We start from the raw sequence: 18,363 nt of genomic DNA, 5'->3' as shown, positions 1-18,363 counted from the left end.
GCAGAAACCCCAAAAAGTGCCGACGGGTCAGTTGCCCCTGCCTTACACGATGGTGACTTCACTAGCGTGGCAGGATGATAGGCATTAACTACCCTAGATCTTATAAAATCAATGAGAAGTGTTTCTTACTAGTTCAATTTATCTCATTCTATCCTCTTGTTCCTTTACCTTCTTCCTGTTATTACTAATGGCTAACAAAGTGTGGAGTAGCAGGCGTTGGATTCTAACCGATAATATTAGCCATAACGGCACTACAACATCTTAATGACAGCCTACCTGTTTACCTGCATCTGCTCATCAGCATCAAGGGGGGTGACAGGAGATCAGAAGTGCATAAAACCTTCTGACACTGTAGGCAGCGTCTTCAGCAACATCAGCTTACGTTACATAGTTGGCTGCGCCAGCTTTTTCCATAAAGGTAAGGTCAGCTGACAAACACCTCTACTTCTGATTAACGGTGCGGTAATGTGTTTGTTTGATGGGATATCATCTATTCGTGTACTTAACTGTGCCGATCTGTCTTCACGTTGCAGTACCATTGCAGCAATGCTGGTGTTATCGTAGGCAGTGTAGCGGCCTAATCCACTTGTTGTCCTTAGTGAGGTTAGAAGCTAATTTAGTAGTTCAGGGTAGCTGCTCTTGACGTCGACCGACAGGCCAGATAATAGTTAGTAGGGCGGGCAGCAATTATACTAGAACGACTCAACGATGTCGTCGTCTATAATTTGCCCCTTTTTACCAGGAGCTACAAGCCGTGTGGACGAGCAGATTCAGTAACGGAGCGTTATTCATCTATACAACGCAATGTCTGTTTTCGCTTAGAGTAGCGCGACATTTAAATCCACTAGTTCGCATTTGTGCACTGTTTTATAAAATGTTTAGATAAAGTGATAGAGCGATCCGCTCTCCGGTAAAGTTATTATCGCTGCTATTAATATCAGCATTGCTATCAGGATGAGCAGCAGGCTCGTCTTATGGCTACCGTGAGCGGTAGTGAGCGTGCAACGCGCAGGACTGGCGTATTCACACTTCAATATGAGTTTCTTGATCAGTAATTCGTGCTCTTCAACACGTAATTCAGGTAGCGAGTGTCGTTACCAGGTTAGCACCAGCTGTTAACTGGCAATTCCATCAGCGATCACTCCAGAGACCGATTAGATCGGTATAGGACGCTATTGATGGGGCCGTTGTCAAGAAAACAGGGGAGTATACTTCACCGTAGAATCTGATCACATCAAGGTCACAAGCGGTACAAACTGACGCTGGGATATACGCGTCGAAGGCTACGAAGCAAACACTCCTATGATATTCTAGAGCCAATAGCGTCTAGCTTCCAGCAGCGGCTAGACTCTAAAGAGTAGCTAAATGCTGATCAAGCTTCCGTAACCCAACTGGCAGCCGCCTGAAGTTTTGACGTGGCCAACACGTTCTGCCAGTTGCCCCACCACAGCGTTAACACCACATCAAAGTGTTACCGTCGGCCGGCAATTACTTCATTCACTGCTGTTCCCCTAATGTATCACCACGACGAATGGCTTAACACCATCACCCCTGCAGCGAGCTGGCTTTCTCGGTAAGGGTCTGCTTGCATCTTCGTTCACTGAGCGTTAAGCAGGGAAGGGTTTTGTGTTGATCTGATGCTAAACGCGTGCAGAATAAATAGTCGTAACGTCTTATGCCAACGGCCGTAGCCATGATGACCACTTGAAGGAAGAAGGACAAACGCAGTGAAGGCGGCTACAACTTGAACAAAAAACTTACTGCGACCCTGGAAGGTTGACAGTCACTACCGAGTCACCATAATAATGTATGACTAAGTTGTAATTGCTTTATTGTCTAGTTAGAATAATATCCCTTTTTAGTTTTCACGTTTTTTGTTAGGTGAAAGCGTACGGGTTACCTGATGACACACAGACAGTTCAGTTCAGAGCATAGCAGACACCATATGATGTACTGAACTTCATAAATCCTAAAAAGGCATTGGTGCTTTGTAATTACCTCACTTTATAATTAACATAGGGGTTTGCACGCAAATGAAGATGTTTCGTTATGCAAAATGCTGAAGAACATAATTAGCATATAGCATAAACTGTAACAAATTGAAGAACTTGAATCGATCGTTGTATTATCGATTGCTAATTAAACAGTAGCTTAGCTAGTTAAACAAAAATAATCATATTTCTGTAAATGTGTCAGCTTGGTTTAGCAATGGTACTCGTGAAATGTAATAAATCGAGGCCTTTCAGACCTTGTTTGCTTCCTTAGTAAGTCCGTATCATAGGTACCTTGACATCAAAAAAGGAATCATATGGAAGTGACTGAACTACCCTAGTGTATAGTTGTACCTTGAGATGCGTCTGCGGTTCTTTCAACTTTATAAAATTAGCCTCAGATATGATTTCATATAGTGTAAGCGTTACTTTGTTATAAAGAATATCTTCGCCTGGGGTCCCGGGCCTGCATTAAACATTTTTTCAATGAAGTACCCAAGGAAACAAAAGTATTTTCAGGTGTTGATCCTTGTCGACACCAATATTGTTGTTTCTTGCGCCTGGTAGAGAGAGCCATCAGGATATGACGTCCCTAAAGCGTCAACGTACCTCATCCTCAACTACTTGTTCGTGAACGCATTAGCACGGTTTCCACAATCGCATAAACTGCAAAACGTATCTAAGGCATCCCACAGCGTTCATTATAAACGCGCACCACTAAGATTAGGCTGTTAATCAGTTTTTACATTATTAGTTCCTTTTGAAGGACCATAATTGTGTGCTCGTCCCGCAACCCGTAGACACACGGACAACAACCACGAAAAAAGACCTAATTATGAGAGTCCATATCCACCAACATAAGCCAACCTGGAAGTATTTATTTTGACCAAAAGCATGGAGAGTGAAACAAAGCACTCACTCGCCTGTTCCATTATTGAATTTTTAACACAGTTGCTCCATGACAGAAACAACTATATTATTCGTTCAGTTTGGCTGTACTTCGTTCCCGTCATCGTCTTCATCATCTGAAACATGTTATCAGTGGCAGCAATTCCACCCTCGGCTTCGGCTGCAGCGTTGCACCCAGCTCAGCTGAACATTAAGCAAGCAAACTGACCAAAGAACAAGCGACCTTTTCGTTGACCAACTTCACAGCAAAGTAGGCTGCCAACGGGAATTATGTGAAATAGTATTCGTGTTCAGACGACCTCACCGCTAACAAATGCAAATAGTGCCACGCATCAGCCGTGAACGAAGTCCGTTTAACGTAGTAATTAGGTGAACTATGCTGTCACTTCTCGAGGCTTGTGATGGTAAAGTAGTCACGAGAGAAGGGCGACCGGAGTGGGGAGAGAAGGGGAATGGGGCAAATTTATCGTTTTGCATTCAATTGCCCCACTCATGATCAGGCAGCAGCTTCGTTGTCCGTTCACAGTCGCATCTATGTCGCTGCTGTTGTCGCCCGCGTTCCCAATTAAAAACAATGTAATATTTTTGCTTATCTAATTGAGCGTAAGTGGATAGCGACAACATCAGCAACACGCACAATCTTGATTTTGGTGGGGATTTTGTTCTGCATGTTTTCCCGCTCTTTTTTTTTTTGCAAAAAAATGCATTTTGACTTCAAAGTGATACTAGCGAATGGAGTACCTGTGTACGTGCCCGTTTTCCCGTTAATGTTGTTTATACGTTTCAAATCAAGGATACTTCTCCTTTCGCCCGATATGTTGGCGAAATCATAAGTTCGAAGATAGCACGTCTGCGTTTATAACTTCCACTTAATGGAGAAATTTTTAACAAAATTATTTTTTTGTTGCTTTAAATCTTTCACATGCAATATTCATTATGGTTAAGTATCACTGCATTTCATTCACTGAATGTAGCATACATAGTATAAATAAATAGTTTATCGAACTTTTGCTATCAGTTGCGGTGGGTCGTATTGTGATATTTTTAACGACGGCTAAAACGAATAGCACCTGCTGCACCTCAACAGATGGTCGAAATTCTGAATAGGTAATTCATTGTTATAAACGGAACGAGCTTCAGCTTGCACGAGCTCGATCGCTATCCGCCTGATTTTTTCGCGTTCAGGCCAGTTGGGCTTTATTTAATTCAAGCTGTTCAACATCCCCATTTGGATTTTGATACGCAGTCACTACCACATACTTTTCCACAACACCCAGATGCTTTGCTATACCTTAATACATAGTCACGAGTAAAGGAATGAAACCTTTTAATTCTTCACATGAACCTTCATAGATATATATATATATATAAGAAATGTCAAGCTTTGACAGGTCGTGCTTGACTCTACGCTATCAAAGAATGAAGAAGCGCGAGGTCAATGACATATTTGGTACGTTGTTTTCCAGCAGTGGCAGCCACTGGGCGATCTGATAACGCCAATGGCCTTTGCTCGTTACGCCCATAAAAAAGTTAGTGTGATTTACTTATGTCAGAAAAGCGTTCGTCGAATTTGATTGTTTCTCAGAGGGGCGAACTCTCAGACCCGAATGCTCTTACATTCTAGCGCCACAATATGATGCTCTGATGCTCAAGATATACGTGACACTCTATAGGCGTTCACCTGACAACCCCATGATGTTACAGATAGATTTGTTGCCTACGGCCCAACGGGATGTGGTCATGGAGAAAAAAATGCGTGTACGATTATCTAGAACCATTAAAGGAAACGAATCTGAGCCTAAGACCGTTTGGCGATACGAGTCAGTCATTTCCGGCGCTTAACTAGGACATATTAGGTGTTATTGATCGGTAATTATTGCATACTTAGAGAACACCGGCTATTAACAATTTTTATTTGAATTTCAGACGCTAGCCCGTATATGATCTTTTAAATTTTCCCCGTTGAGTTGCGATTGCGTGGAAAAATCTGGTTGGCAAAGTCCACCTGAAGCGCGACTAGCGCCTTTGAATCTATGCTGTCCCATCACTCTTGGTGTTACATCACGTTCAGCTAATGCCACCTACCCTTAAATGCCTCCCTACGTAGTTTACCGCTCAAGTAACAACAACAGATTTTAGGAACCTTCAACAAGTATATGTTTGTGTATCAGTTAACAAGAGATGCATAATCAGTTCCTTTTCTCGTATTACCCTAGCCGTTAGGGATTGCCCCCAATAGATTGTAGCGGAGGCAAAACGGCAATTTGAAAAATAATGAGGTAGCGTTGTCTACAACAAGACGAGATGACAGAAAAGGCGGGGTTGTTTTTGTCTAGACAAAAACAGAACAGGCGCTCGCTATACGTGGGCGACAGGTTGAACGAAAAGAACCGGACGTGGCCGGGTCGCCTGTTTCTACTAAACACCACCCCAGCAGAAGTTGTAAGCCTCGCGTCGACATTAAATCATTGGGACACATAGAAAAGATCCGCATCTGCCGTTTCGAGGGCCAATATTCGTTCGACAAATGTGAGTTCGTTGCAGAGTGAGTGTATTCTATTGTGGAAAGGACCAGGCGTTCGAAGGGAACATATTTGCATTCATTGCCTATGTGCGCCGCTGCTTGGCACACCCTCACCTAAGAAAGTTACTTGCTCCGCCATACAGAGATTTACTCTTGGGAGATTCTAGAACGACGTTTCTAGTCTGTTCCAGACTGTTTCTAGATAATTTGAATGTCAGCTGTCGTCTTTCCGTTGTTGTTTTCATCCGACGACGATGGCGATGCCATACGTTTTTATAGACATGAAAACGCAAGCGATGGACATACGCCATCTGCTTGGTACATCTGCTTCCTGCCCCCCATAAGACGACCAGGAAAACAGACAGTTATTTACGTTCTAGGTAAATGCCAGGCAGACTTCTACTTGACTTTTTCGATGTGAACTAGCTGTCAGTGGGAATATGGCTAGCTACATGTACTAACTTATAGGGCAGACTTTTATCCGTATATATTCTAACACATACATATATCCATATGTTTATGAGATATGATAGAAAAAGGGAAACTAAGCAAACGAATTTACTATGAAGAATACAATTGCCCGAGGCTGGACGAATCGGATCGGTGAGCCCCGAAGGACTTTTCTACGCCCTTACGAACGTGCCCTTACGTTATTATTATGATTATTTCTCGTGTTATTATTCCCAATACAACGACGGATAAGTTAGATGTTTTTCGTCATTTCAATTCAACTATTGTGTTGAAATTTGTTTCCCTTCTTTCGCCATCTTCTTCTGACACTTTCGCCAGCGACGAACCCAACGAAGCACAAAAGACGGAACTGGAAAACAAAAATACACACGAAGAGGCAAGCGACATACTAAAATCGAAACAAAACGTTTCCAGAAGCGTTTTACCTTTACTACTACTACCTTTACCTCAGTTCGTTCATATACAACAATACGATTTTAGGTAACATTTCCATTATCAGATGTCTTGGTTCTAACAGAGTCCGCATGGCCGCGTTCAGACAGTTGGTGACGCCTATGAGTCGCTCGTAGAGAATTCGTCGAAGAATTTGTGTGTTACCAAGCTTTATTCTATTATCGTTTATTGCCTACGGTATTTTCTCTTTCAGTCCAATACGATTTACAGACGAAGTAGAAATAGTCCGCGTGCCGATCAGTGCTGCTGCTGCTACTACAATATTGTTATATATGTGGACGAATGCCTTCTATATATATATATATATATATAGGATCTATATCTCCTATATGTTATAAGGGAAGAGATGTCATGAATAAAGGTTAGACTAACCGGGGCCATGTCTCTATAGCGGCGTAATGCCCTATTGCACCCACATATTTTTTATAACAATTAGCATTATTTGTTAAAGTATGAAAGGGTATCAAAAAATACTCCTTGCTTTTACTTATGACGCGCGCAAGCGTATTTGCCTGCAAGGCTAACCCGTTCGTGTTTGCTTTCAGTTCTATACCAAGCCCGCTTTTAACATTTAGATCGAATCACTGGAACAAGATTTGACTGAACACGTCGTTTGTCTTTATTCCACGGGTGACATCAGAGCAATGTACCGATGTTTCCAACTCCTGCTACAAAAATTCAATTGCATTGAATACGGACGATCTGTAGGCTCGCAGTCACTTTAGGGCTAATCCCCATTAGTGTTATATCAGTATTTTCATTGTCTGATTGTTTAGTAAACAACCCTTGTTCAAAGCGGCGCATGTTGGGAACCTGCTAAAGTTGTGGTTCCGACGCGGATTACTGGCTTGCGCTCTGGTCAAACCGTAGAAGAAATTTAGAAAAACGTCGGCGTGCCGACACAGTCTAGTAATCTATCTTACATATGCGTACTACACGGCATATATATATATAGCCCCATATCATGACCTATGGCGATTGCACCACCATGTTAAAATACTATTTATTTACGATGACGTTCATTTACATGGTGTTTAACAGGTGGCCATAGGTTCGAATGAGTTACTCGGGCTAATATTCAGTGCAGAGTACTTTTTTTTCGCTGAGTGAGAGATGAAGTCGATGCGAAGCCTGCATCTTACGTTATTCATCATATTAGCCAGCACATAGCCCCCGTTCGTCCATAGTGGACTTCATAACGAAATAACATTAAAACTCTCCATAAAAAATCAAAAAAAAAATAAATAAATAAATAAAAAGCTCCTGATGTCGCAGCACTGAGTTTCTAAGCAATACTATTATATTTGGCGCTGTTTGGGTTGTGACAGTGATGGGTGTACACAATATCTATATAATTTACTAGGGAAATGAGTATATACAAATGTCGATTGGGGGTCGCTAATTAGGGTACTGGCATCTAGTAAAAGCAGACTTGCTTATTCGGTAAGCTCCCTAATGTGCTGTGTAGGGGAAGCCTTTTCTTCTCAATGGTAGACAGTAGACAGCTGCTGACACTAGCGATTCACCAAGAAGAGATGTTTAGAAAATACCTAATTATAGTTAATATTGCAATGAACGGCCACGCTGGCCGACAAGTTCGAGTCCAGCAATTTCTCACTAGCTCTCGAGGTCGGGCGTCAATGTTATCGAATCGAAACGTGTTAAAAGCTGCCACAATGTACAGAAAACTATCTTAGGCACCCTTCTCCGAGCAAAGGTATTGGCGTCAATAGTGCAGCTTAGTACTTCTCGAAATTTGCGAAGCATTGGGCACAACAGCCCGGCTGTTATTCGATCGAAGTTGTATCCGTCCCATATGATCCACTACCCCACACCACACGAATACGATAATCTACAGATCGAACACGACAGAACTAATGATCATGTGCGTATACAAAAAAAAAAAAAAAACAAAAAAAAAAAAAGAGAACCCAAGCTATATTTAGTTCTGTCTATACTACGTTCTTTCCCTTTCCGATAACTTGCATAAATTGCCAAATGACGGAGGATCTACAGTATGCAATAATTAATATAATTTGACGATGAGTGTATTTTATATTATATTTATATATATATATATATATAAATGTATGAGTAATTTATATTGCAAGTGTCAACTCTAGCTCGACCCTTCTGTGCTATCGTGACCTTTGTTCAACGCGTGATCACCAAAGAGGAGGGGCAATCAATGAACTCGAAGCGTCAGTACGAGTTGTAGGTAGTTCGACACGGTCTCGTCTAGTTATGGAGGAACGTCCGTGGTGCGGGTAAAAACATCAGAGTAACTTTTGTACATTCGATATAAAGGAATAACATTGAAAATATAAGATATCATTTGTTTTCTATGAAATCGAAAAGCTCTGTTGTTTTGTTAGTTCTCAAATTGGAGTTTGAGTTGGGCGTATGCGATATATCCAAGCTCTCAGTCGTGGCGTGTCTTCGTTCGCTTCAATTTCCGATACAGAAGCACTGTGTTAACGTTCGTGAAATATTCGTGTAGAAAATCTACTACTAGTTTTCGTGGACGAATCAACCTCGGTCTGCTATAGCTGTGCTGCGGCGGACATTTTTAAAAATTGAATTTTGCTCGCTTGCTTTTCTCATCGGCTCGGAACGCGAAACCGCCGCATTTAATCAATTGTTAATAATTTTTTTTTTGTTAAAATGTCGATACAAAGATCGAATGTACATTTGACGCGGATTTGTGAGGACCTCACACTCGTTATGTATCCGAATATCTCGAGGGCTTCCGCAATTCTGTCAAGTTGAACATCGAGCTAGTGGTATCGGTTTTTGCTGTTATATTACTCTGACGCTTATCGCGAGCTTTGCAGTCATTTTTTCCCTTAACTATTCCTTCGTTTACATGGTCCTTGTGGACTATCTTGCATGTAGCACGTAATAAAAGTCATCGTTGGCTACACGAAATGATGCATTTGTCTGGCTTGAGTAAACATGTATCACGCACTGTCATGCAAACAAGAGCCGCCGTAATACACGCGTACGTCGCGTGACATTTACTGTTTGGTGACATCTATATATTCGTAGTTTGATCCGACCGTCAGATAAGCATGACATCCAGGAACGTCAAGCAGCGTCGTACTGTATACCGTGTAGTGGTATTGAAAGAGTTCATCATTAAGCTAATGCCTGAACAAGAGGAGGACGCTAGCTAAGTCCTGAACTACCTCATATCATCGTTCCTATACGACAATTATGTGATGACGGTTTATCCGTCGGCAACATCGGTCGAACTAGTCCATAACAAATAGACTAAGGTACTTACAGAGAGCCATTAATATAAGAATCGGAAAAACGCGCGGACCCTTACGCCGTCAATCAAGAGGGCGAGAGTACGAAAAAGGAAAGCAAAACATTTATATACCGTTTCTTGTAAAATATGATACGTGGCTATCGTTAACTACTTATAGCCCATTCACCGACCCAATCAAGAGCCAGGTCGCGTCCATAACCAGCATCGGCCAGGTGATGGACCATGGAGCCGCCATTATCACATTACCTTCTATGATATTTGCAAGACACCCGTTAAAAAGCCCTTGATTTTATGGTTAGCACACTGATTTTTATACATCAACACTTGTGTCGTTATGTTTGTAAGAGTCTGCTCTCCAGATGCCGTTAATAGTCTTGCACCTAACCCACGTGCTACTCGGATATGACCAAAAACCTCAAACGACGGTAATCGAAATAGAAACAGCGGCAGCAGCGAAGGACGAGATGTGACAACAGAAGCTGCTATTATAAATATGCTTAGATCTGTAACGTAATGCCAACGGCAGCATCGTACGGTGCCGGATTCTGGACAAGGAGAACATTATCTAAAATCGTTGACAAATTCATCAGACACGTACTAAATGCGGAAAAGTAGAAACAACCCACGCGTCGTGGCGTTATAATTCGTCTACGCTCGCACGTATATTGTACTTGTTTTAGCTTCATTACATAGCCGTTATTATATATCGGGCTTTAATAGAATAGGAATTTGCTGAATGGGCCTAATTGCCCCTTGTGCGTGGAAAAGCAATACTTTGTTTACGGCGTACGTACCATTTGCCACACTGTTTCTAGTTGACCACCCAGGTGTGGAGGTAATTGTCATATCCGTAAAATAGGACCGTATATATCGTCAGCTTTTTCTGCTAGACCCGATGGCCACCAACAACGACAAAGTACAATAGGGCATAATCACTTGTAGTGTTTCCTACTTCGTTGAACTGACGACGTCGTCCCTCCACTTGACCAGTCTATCTTAGACGTGGCTATTGTTCGAGAATATGTTTATTTCTTTTGTAGAACTATTAAATCTACCCGAGGGGAATGAAATCGACGGTTTAATAGTCGCGGATGCAGCTGTTAAGCGTTTTGAATTTAACCTATCTTGATTATTTCATATTTAGACTTTGTTTGTAGATTTTGTATTTTTGATAAGCGACGATTTGAACCTTACGGCCGTAACCGCCGCCGGCCATTGCGTCAAACGTGCAGCCCTCAGAGCAAAAACTTGATAGGTGATGCTTTTGCTCGTCGTTACGTCCCCCCAGATAGAAGCATGTTACTGAATAATATCTAATAACGAATACAAAAAACAAGTAGAACGTTCCAATCCTAAGTTGAGCTATCGTTGCCACGGACAAAGCAATTGCACTAGAAAGAATTGCTTCAAGGGCCAATTTTTATTGATTAATTTTATAGTGCCATTTCAACATGGCACAATCATAGGATCGATGTAACTTTGAAAGATGTCGCTATCGTCAAAAAAGTTCCACTATGTTGGTTTGTGATTGCAATATAGTGCGCCTGTCAGGGAACAATCGATCGGGCAATTTGTGACCTGCCGAAGTAGGTATTGACTGCGAACTGTATTCGTACAAGGGGCGAGTATGGATCCACGGTTGGGGCACGTTTTTACTTGGTATCAATACAACATCAATTTACAATGACCATACTAAATGTATCAAGTATTGGCTTTCACTTACCTAAATTTGGAGGATCGAGCCCTGGTCTGTTAATATGTGGCTATAGTATATTCGGCGGAAATCCTAACTTCTTCTTTACTAGGCCAACATAAAACGGTAAACAGGGCTAGAATCGACTATTCCTTGCATTTCGAAGTGTTTTACAAGCTTCCGAGATCTTCTAATTGCTAAAATGATTGGGATACGTTCAGAACAATACGTCCATCGACAGCAATAGAAATTTGATTGTAAATATCATACCGAGCATGGATCAGCCGACTGAGACCAAATCTAGATACGGTATCGTCTGCTTTCTGGATATTCTCTAATATCGCTGGTATACCTTCTGTGCCGTACCGGTGTCGACTAAGCTCTACACCAACTACCTATAATATCGTACAGATGCACAGCACCGATAGTAATTCAGACTGGAGGAACTATCGCCTAAATCGTGACGCCAGCAAAGGAATCTAGCTGACCCTTTTGTTTGAATCACAACAGTAATATAAATATCCTTATATATATTTATTATAATACACAAAGCCAATAGCGATAAAACCGGACAATACTGGCAGTCGACAAGAGTGCCTCTATTATATATATATATGGTCAAAGAGACCCACTTTCTGATGATGCTCATCACCGACAGGTCCTTCAACCTGCTCAATACTCGCTCATCCCAGAATTTTAGAATGAACGCCTGCAGAACTGTACAAAGAGTGCTTATATAATATTAATATATATATATATATATATGTTGTACCGAGAAATTTATAGGAGAATATCCTTCGCGACGCTAGTTCGTGCCAAAACGCTGCCCATTTTAGTTTTCGATAGCACTCCCCTATTTGCGTTGTCTCCGAATAAAGCCAATTCAAGCACAGTATTACACACGAGTTCAAGCACACATCTATGTACATATATATCTAAACAGTATATAGGACCTATTGTAAATGGCAGCAGGTTAAAAATTCGAGACTTACCGTTTCGAACGCGATGACTTGGCTTGCCCCGATTCCCTACAGTTCTACCGCGAAATAATGTAGAGTTCGCCCTTTATGATGTACAGATTAGGTCAATGCGTTCCTTTCAAGGTCCTGTGAAACAATTTTTTAGAGCAATCTTTTTAAATGTGCAAACAAAGGATATAGAGCCATGCCCTACATAGTTCACACGCACTCCAGCTTGCCACTACATAGTGGGTATAAGTGAGATAGCGGTAGCAAGCCGGCCAACAACGTTCAAATTCTGCTTTAATCTGACACAATTCCAATAGATAACGTAGTAAAAGAGTCGGCTGGGGAACGAAGTGATTACGATTCTCAGCTATTGTCTACATCGAGTCCACTCAGTCTATCCTTCTTGAATGGGTTTATCAATTAACAAAGGAAACAAACCCCGCAATGGGTAAACCTTGCATCGATTTGTGGGGCATACGTACAGCATATGATTATAGTTATTGTTATATTATTTACTATGCGATATTAACGAAGCTCAGTGGTCGATTTTTGTCCGTTTCGACAGTACTTCGCTGGGGCTGATAAGCCCCTCGTTCCTTGTTAAACTTAGGGATACGCGATGAGGTGTTCTGGAGTAAAAATCTGGCATGGACCCACTTTTTCATACTGAAAAGGATAAGTTACCTAAAGCAATATGTATTCTTCTGCTTTTTGCGGACGTAAAATAAAATTCGAAAAATTGTCAACTGACTTATTAAGCCATCACGTGATCAAATCCTGATAATATCAGTAAATACCTGCATAAACTAAGTAAGAACGACTTGTCAAGCTCCGAACTCGGCTAAGTTTGTCCTGCATATCGACAAGTTCGACTATCTTTTTTAGAATTATGCTACGTTAGGTTTCCCTCTAATTAGCTAATAGTAAGCATGACAACGGCAAGGAAACGCTCGGCGTATAGAAGGTAGATTCCCTCGAGCATTACTTTAAACTTCCCGGTCCTGAGCCCATCTACGATTCTGATCTTATTCGTTTCCCATTTATGATATAACACCCACAAGTGAAGCTCGTGTATGTTTCGTCTTTGCTCATATTGTTTCGTGTTTCAACCGTTAATATTTCCTCTATTTCTCTTTCATATACGTATGAACCGACATATGCTCACACTCGACAAATACAATCATGTTTACCTTACTCCGTAGGCAAGTATGATTCTACACCCATAAACCGGCATGCGTAGTTACCCACAGATGGATATGTATCGACCCTGAATTACTTGTCAGCCACCTATTTCCAGCCGCAGCTCTAGAGTATTAACAGACAACACAGCTGATCCCCGTCGTCGGCCCAGTCATCACGCACATCGACATCGGACTGGTGCCATCGCATCGTTGATGAATCAGACAAGCTAATCTGTCTTTTTGTCGCCGTCAACTGCGTTTATCCCTGTCATTACGTCCCTGTATCGGCTCCAGTCCATGTGTTCCAGTGGGAAAACGGGTCAGACTCATGGCGGCAACACAAGCCACCACTGAATGAATGACATTGAAATACTTCTGGGGTTCTGATGTTCCGACAGACGGGGAGAGTTCCGCAGCTGTGGCCGGAATCGCTGCGGCGCTCCCAATTACTGCGAATGCTCGTCAACGACTACTACTGCTCCTACTATGACGATTACAACAGCTTCCACCGCCACAGTGCTTATGGCAAATGCCCCGCTTTCTGCTTATGCGCGCGAAACGGCCGACCCTCTGCAGGTTTTTTCTGGGTTTCGCCGTTCTCTGCTGTGGCTGTATTCGATTGTCTGTTTCGGTAGCGGTCGCCGCTGCTGACTGCGATGATGACATTGCCGTGCCTTTTTTATGATTTCTATTTGTAATAGAGCTATTGTTCTCTTGTGATGATTTGATGAGAGAGCGCGGACCGACCCAATCAAGTGAATGGCGAGCACCACATGAATTTTGTTCGTAGTGGAGATGGCTCAACGATGTGCGATGACGGCCTGTAGCCAGGCAACTCTACGTTTCGGGGCTTGGCGATCCTATTTGGGTGGACGGTCTGCAGAGATCCAGTGCCTGACACATTGCCAGGCCTTCAAAAAAAATAACACTGAAAAAAATTTGTATGCCTCTCATTGAACCATCTGCCGTAACGAAACAGGGTCTAGTTCGCAGTGATGATTACGTGCGCGCCATCTCTGTTTCTGTAACAGATCAGGGATCACCCTCAACTGTGGCATACGTTTATTGTTGCGATATATAGCACCTGACTCTGGATGAGGTACGAAGCAAAAAATAGGATTCAAATCAATACGGCTGTATGGAGATAGGATAAATGGAAAAGAACGATAGGAAATAGGCATAGGCGAATTTTATGGAATCATTAGAGGAAGTAATCCCCATCAAGCAAACCTGACAAAAAAACCGCCTACTTTTGCAGTTATGACGGCAGACGACCGTTCATTAGCAGAGTGGCCGTAAAGAAATTTCAACAAGATGTCAGGAAATTCAACGAGACTGACGTGCTCTGCTTCAGTTTAAAAAGGATCAGATCATCAACAGTAGAACTTTCGATTGCTTCGGAGCTAGCTGTCTCGTCTGCCAATACTAATGGCAATCATAGAAAAAAGACTACAGTAACAATGAATTAAGTTACAGATAAGTCTGCAAATATTTTTCAAAACCGCAATAAGAAAACCGTCGTTACCGGGCTAAGTTTTGAAGTCGATGCGTGTCGTTGGGTTGACGTCTCTTGAGTAACGTATGTTCCTTTACGCAAATGGAAACATCTATTAGAATGGTAAAATATAGTATTGTGCGGTTGCTTGATGACAGAAATCGGTACGTTCAAAGTTTTGCTTAGGGCCTGAAGGGCCTCGTTCTCCCACCATGAAAACGTGACTACCATTTCCCTTTCTATGTAACAGATACAATTTCTGGAAACACGCTAGGTGAACTTAGAAGGATTTTTGACTACTTTCTGGCTATAATACTACCAGTGAACAATGAGGTAGTGATTTCATTTGGTGTTAATATGGCGTCCGTGAAATACGTGAGCGACACAAATCGTTTTTAATATGTTCCTGGATCGGCTGATTTACCGGAAGCAATGACATGCTTGTCGATATTTTTCTATAACATACGTTTTATAGCTTTTGATTTTTTTGGCATTATTGAAGAAAGCGTTTAATAACATAAGTCGTCTCTCTTCCGTTCTTGGATACGTTAATAAAGGCTATTTGTTATAATTTAATAAAATTTCAACCGAAACACTCAGAAATAAAAATATGGTACCGATACAGATACTATATATATATATACGTATATGTATGTATATATATATATATATAAAATTGCAGCGAAAACGTTACAGATGTCTAAATGGTTATTGCTCGTAATATTAGATAAAAGTCGAAAATAATTTCCTAGTGATAAATTTAAAGAAGGACTGAACCCTCACTAATATGCTTTTCTGCTAATAAACTAAGCAAAACGTACCACACCAAGGTAACTTGAACGATGACCTACGGAAAATGCCGCTACGAAACGAGGCTTTGGGATTCACTCGATGCAAAATCCACACAATTATGTAATGGTTTAGTGTAACAACAACAAATATAATTAGTGCTGTCGCCATCAACGCCTTCTTAAAAATATTCCAACGGCTCAATCAAGCCGTTCTAAGAATAGTTCATCAAAATGGCTACTTATCGTACCATTCTTATGTATATTAGAACAGCGGAGCTATTGTTCTGGAGAAGAAACATATACAACAAAATCTGGATCATTTCGAACATATTTGTGATATGGAAGGGAATCTTTTGAATAATTTTCTGGTATACAGCGTACCCCCTGGTGGAAGCCACTGGTTAGGGGGCTCTTTAAATTGGGACATGATCCCGATAGCTGTCATTTTGACACGAAAAGACTGCGAAGATCACTCTGGCGCAGTAGCATTTGAAATTAGGGGCATCTCTCATAGCTATATGTAAGTTATCCGTTATAGCTAGTCTAGTAAGGCAATTTTTTAGGGTAGCGCTCTTCTCCGCTTAGATCAAATGCCATTTGTCACCGTACTGAACCTCACGATCGGAAGTGTCTCAATCGATTTTTAATCGCAGACTTATCTTGCCCGCTTAATTTGCTTGGCAATCATCAGGGACTTCGAAGAATTATACGGTAACACCACTCTGCGGGAAAGCAGTTTTAAAAGCAAAATCATTTGAAAAGCGGACTTCTGATCAATGCAGTGAGTACCCACTAGGAAACTATTACACGTCCCCTTTATATAGCCGCTACTGTCGATTCTTTTACGTCTAACAAGCACGAAACTGCTATTATGTAATCACCATTTGTAGTAACAACAATAGGCAGCCTGTGCCGATCTTTCTACATACCTCAGATGGTTGCGTTTTGTTGTACATTGACTTTCGACGTCCAACATTCGTCTAACGCTTCCGAAGAAACAAAAGCGAGCGGCTCGCTACGTTGAACCTGCCGTTATTTTTCAAGCGTCACGCAGATTAGTCCATTTCGACCTATAAAATATCCATGGCTGTACGCAGGATACATCTCGATTTACTGGGCATATCTCAGGCAGTTCGATAAACATGATGTCCGTGCGACCTTACCCTGAGCTAATTCAGGCTGCGTTCGGAACTGACGATGATAATTACGGGTCCTTTGAGTCATTTGCCTCGGACGCGCTGTCATCACAGCACGTTAAGGGCGGCTCAAGCGCGGGCCGCAAACAAGAGCTGATGTTTGCTTACTAATCGTTAACACCGTTTGACCTTTACGAGAAACATTTTAACGCCCGCAATAATGCTTAATTTTTTAACTGGCTGACGGCGAGTCTGCCAAGGCGCCGGATGAGATCAGTCACTCTGGCGCAGAGTCCTCGCGACACTGGGTACTGTTGTTTCTCTTGCTATTGCTACTCTAAACGAATTCATTATAGTGACTGGTGAAATGGTTACATTCGTTCGATTGTAGTTCTGGTCGGGGGTCATGAGCGTCCCCACATCGCGATGCTATCTATAATACGTCGGCGGTACTGCTGTCACTGAAAAAGTTAAATAGTAATGCTATCTTTATGGTCTCTTCTTTTGATTGAAACATACGTGCAGCGTTATGTGCAGCATTGCACTACACTACAGGCTAAAGTTTATCTCTTCGATGTTGTTTTCGATCTAGCAATAATCATTAGTAATAGCATTCGCACAAATTGCTGAAACTATTTCTCAAAACTTCTTAACTTAGTTGCGAAGGAAACTCCTGATAGACGCAAACGCGTTAGTTTATTTTATTAGCTACTTGTTTATAAACAAATTGGTTTATTTCTATATGGTCACATTTGCATAATTCTGCTTCGGAAAGTGCCCTATTTGGGAACAGAAGCTGAATTTTGAGAGTTTCCCTAAAAAATTAAATGACATGACACTCTCTACAGGCGACTGTAGATCACCCGGAAGTCAAAGAACTTCAAACGATTACTTATGTCGGATACAGAGCAAAGATCAGAGCTAGATGCAGTTTTAAGCGGACGACGAAACAATTATCGTTGTCCACATAACAAGCTATGCGTGTATGTCCTATTTGATGTTGTACAAGCGGAATCGTGCACATACATTTTCGGCCATTTGGATGCGGACAGAAGGCGCCATCATTAAGATTTACGGCATGACCTGAAAGTATGGCCTTTTTTTTGTAGTCCGCAGTGGCCTATCAGCAGTAAAGGGAAAAGAGAATACTCAACGTTCAACATCGCGTAGTTTATACCTTCCGGAGCATACAGGTACTTCAGATATGTATATACATATATATATATATATCAGGCATCATGTTCAATTGTTCTATCCCAGCCAAAAACCAACAGATCTTCTCGTGGTTAGAAACTTTAACGAGATAAAAAAGAAACCATATAACTGTGAAATACTAGTATGCGCAACTGATACGAAAAAAACGTGAACTAGTAAAAGCTAGCCGTTTTTGCGAACTTGCACACGTTGTCAAGTTACCTTTCGACAGAAGATACATCTATCTTGCACAGGATCATTGTTTCATGGCAGTGTTTAAACT

General features: G+C 41.6%; 1 long non-coding RNA gene across 1 annotated transcript in view; it reads right to left on the bottom strand.

Annotated features, from left to right (window-relative positions):
* LOC111261279 (uncharacterized) overlaps positions 1-18,363 on the bottom strand; it is a 77,424-nt gene that overhangs the window by 57,205 nt on the left and 1,856 nt on the right. The window contains exons 2-4 of the long non-coding RNA XR_015311437.1: positions 16,914-17,347; positions 16,680-16,776; positions 12,308-12,421 (exon numbers count right to left, since the gene is read on the bottom strand). This is a non-coding gene — a long non-coding RNA (uncharacterized LOC111261279). The remainder of the gene's footprint in view (positions 1-12,307; positions 12,422-16,679; positions 16,777-16,913; positions 17,348-18,363) is intronic.

Source organism: Varroa jacobsoni, unplaced genomic scaffold (assembly GCF_002532875.2).
Source record: "Varroa jacobsoni isolate VJ856 unplaced genomic scaffold, vjacob_1.0 scaffold_542, whole genome shotgun sequence".
Classification (NCBI taxonomy): domain Eukaryota; kingdom Metazoa; phylum Arthropoda; class Arachnida; order Mesostigmata; family Varroidae; genus Varroa; species Varroa jacobsoni.
The sequence above is the reverse complement of the archived record's forward strand: the minus strand, read 5'-3'. Positions and strand labels throughout refer to the sequence as shown.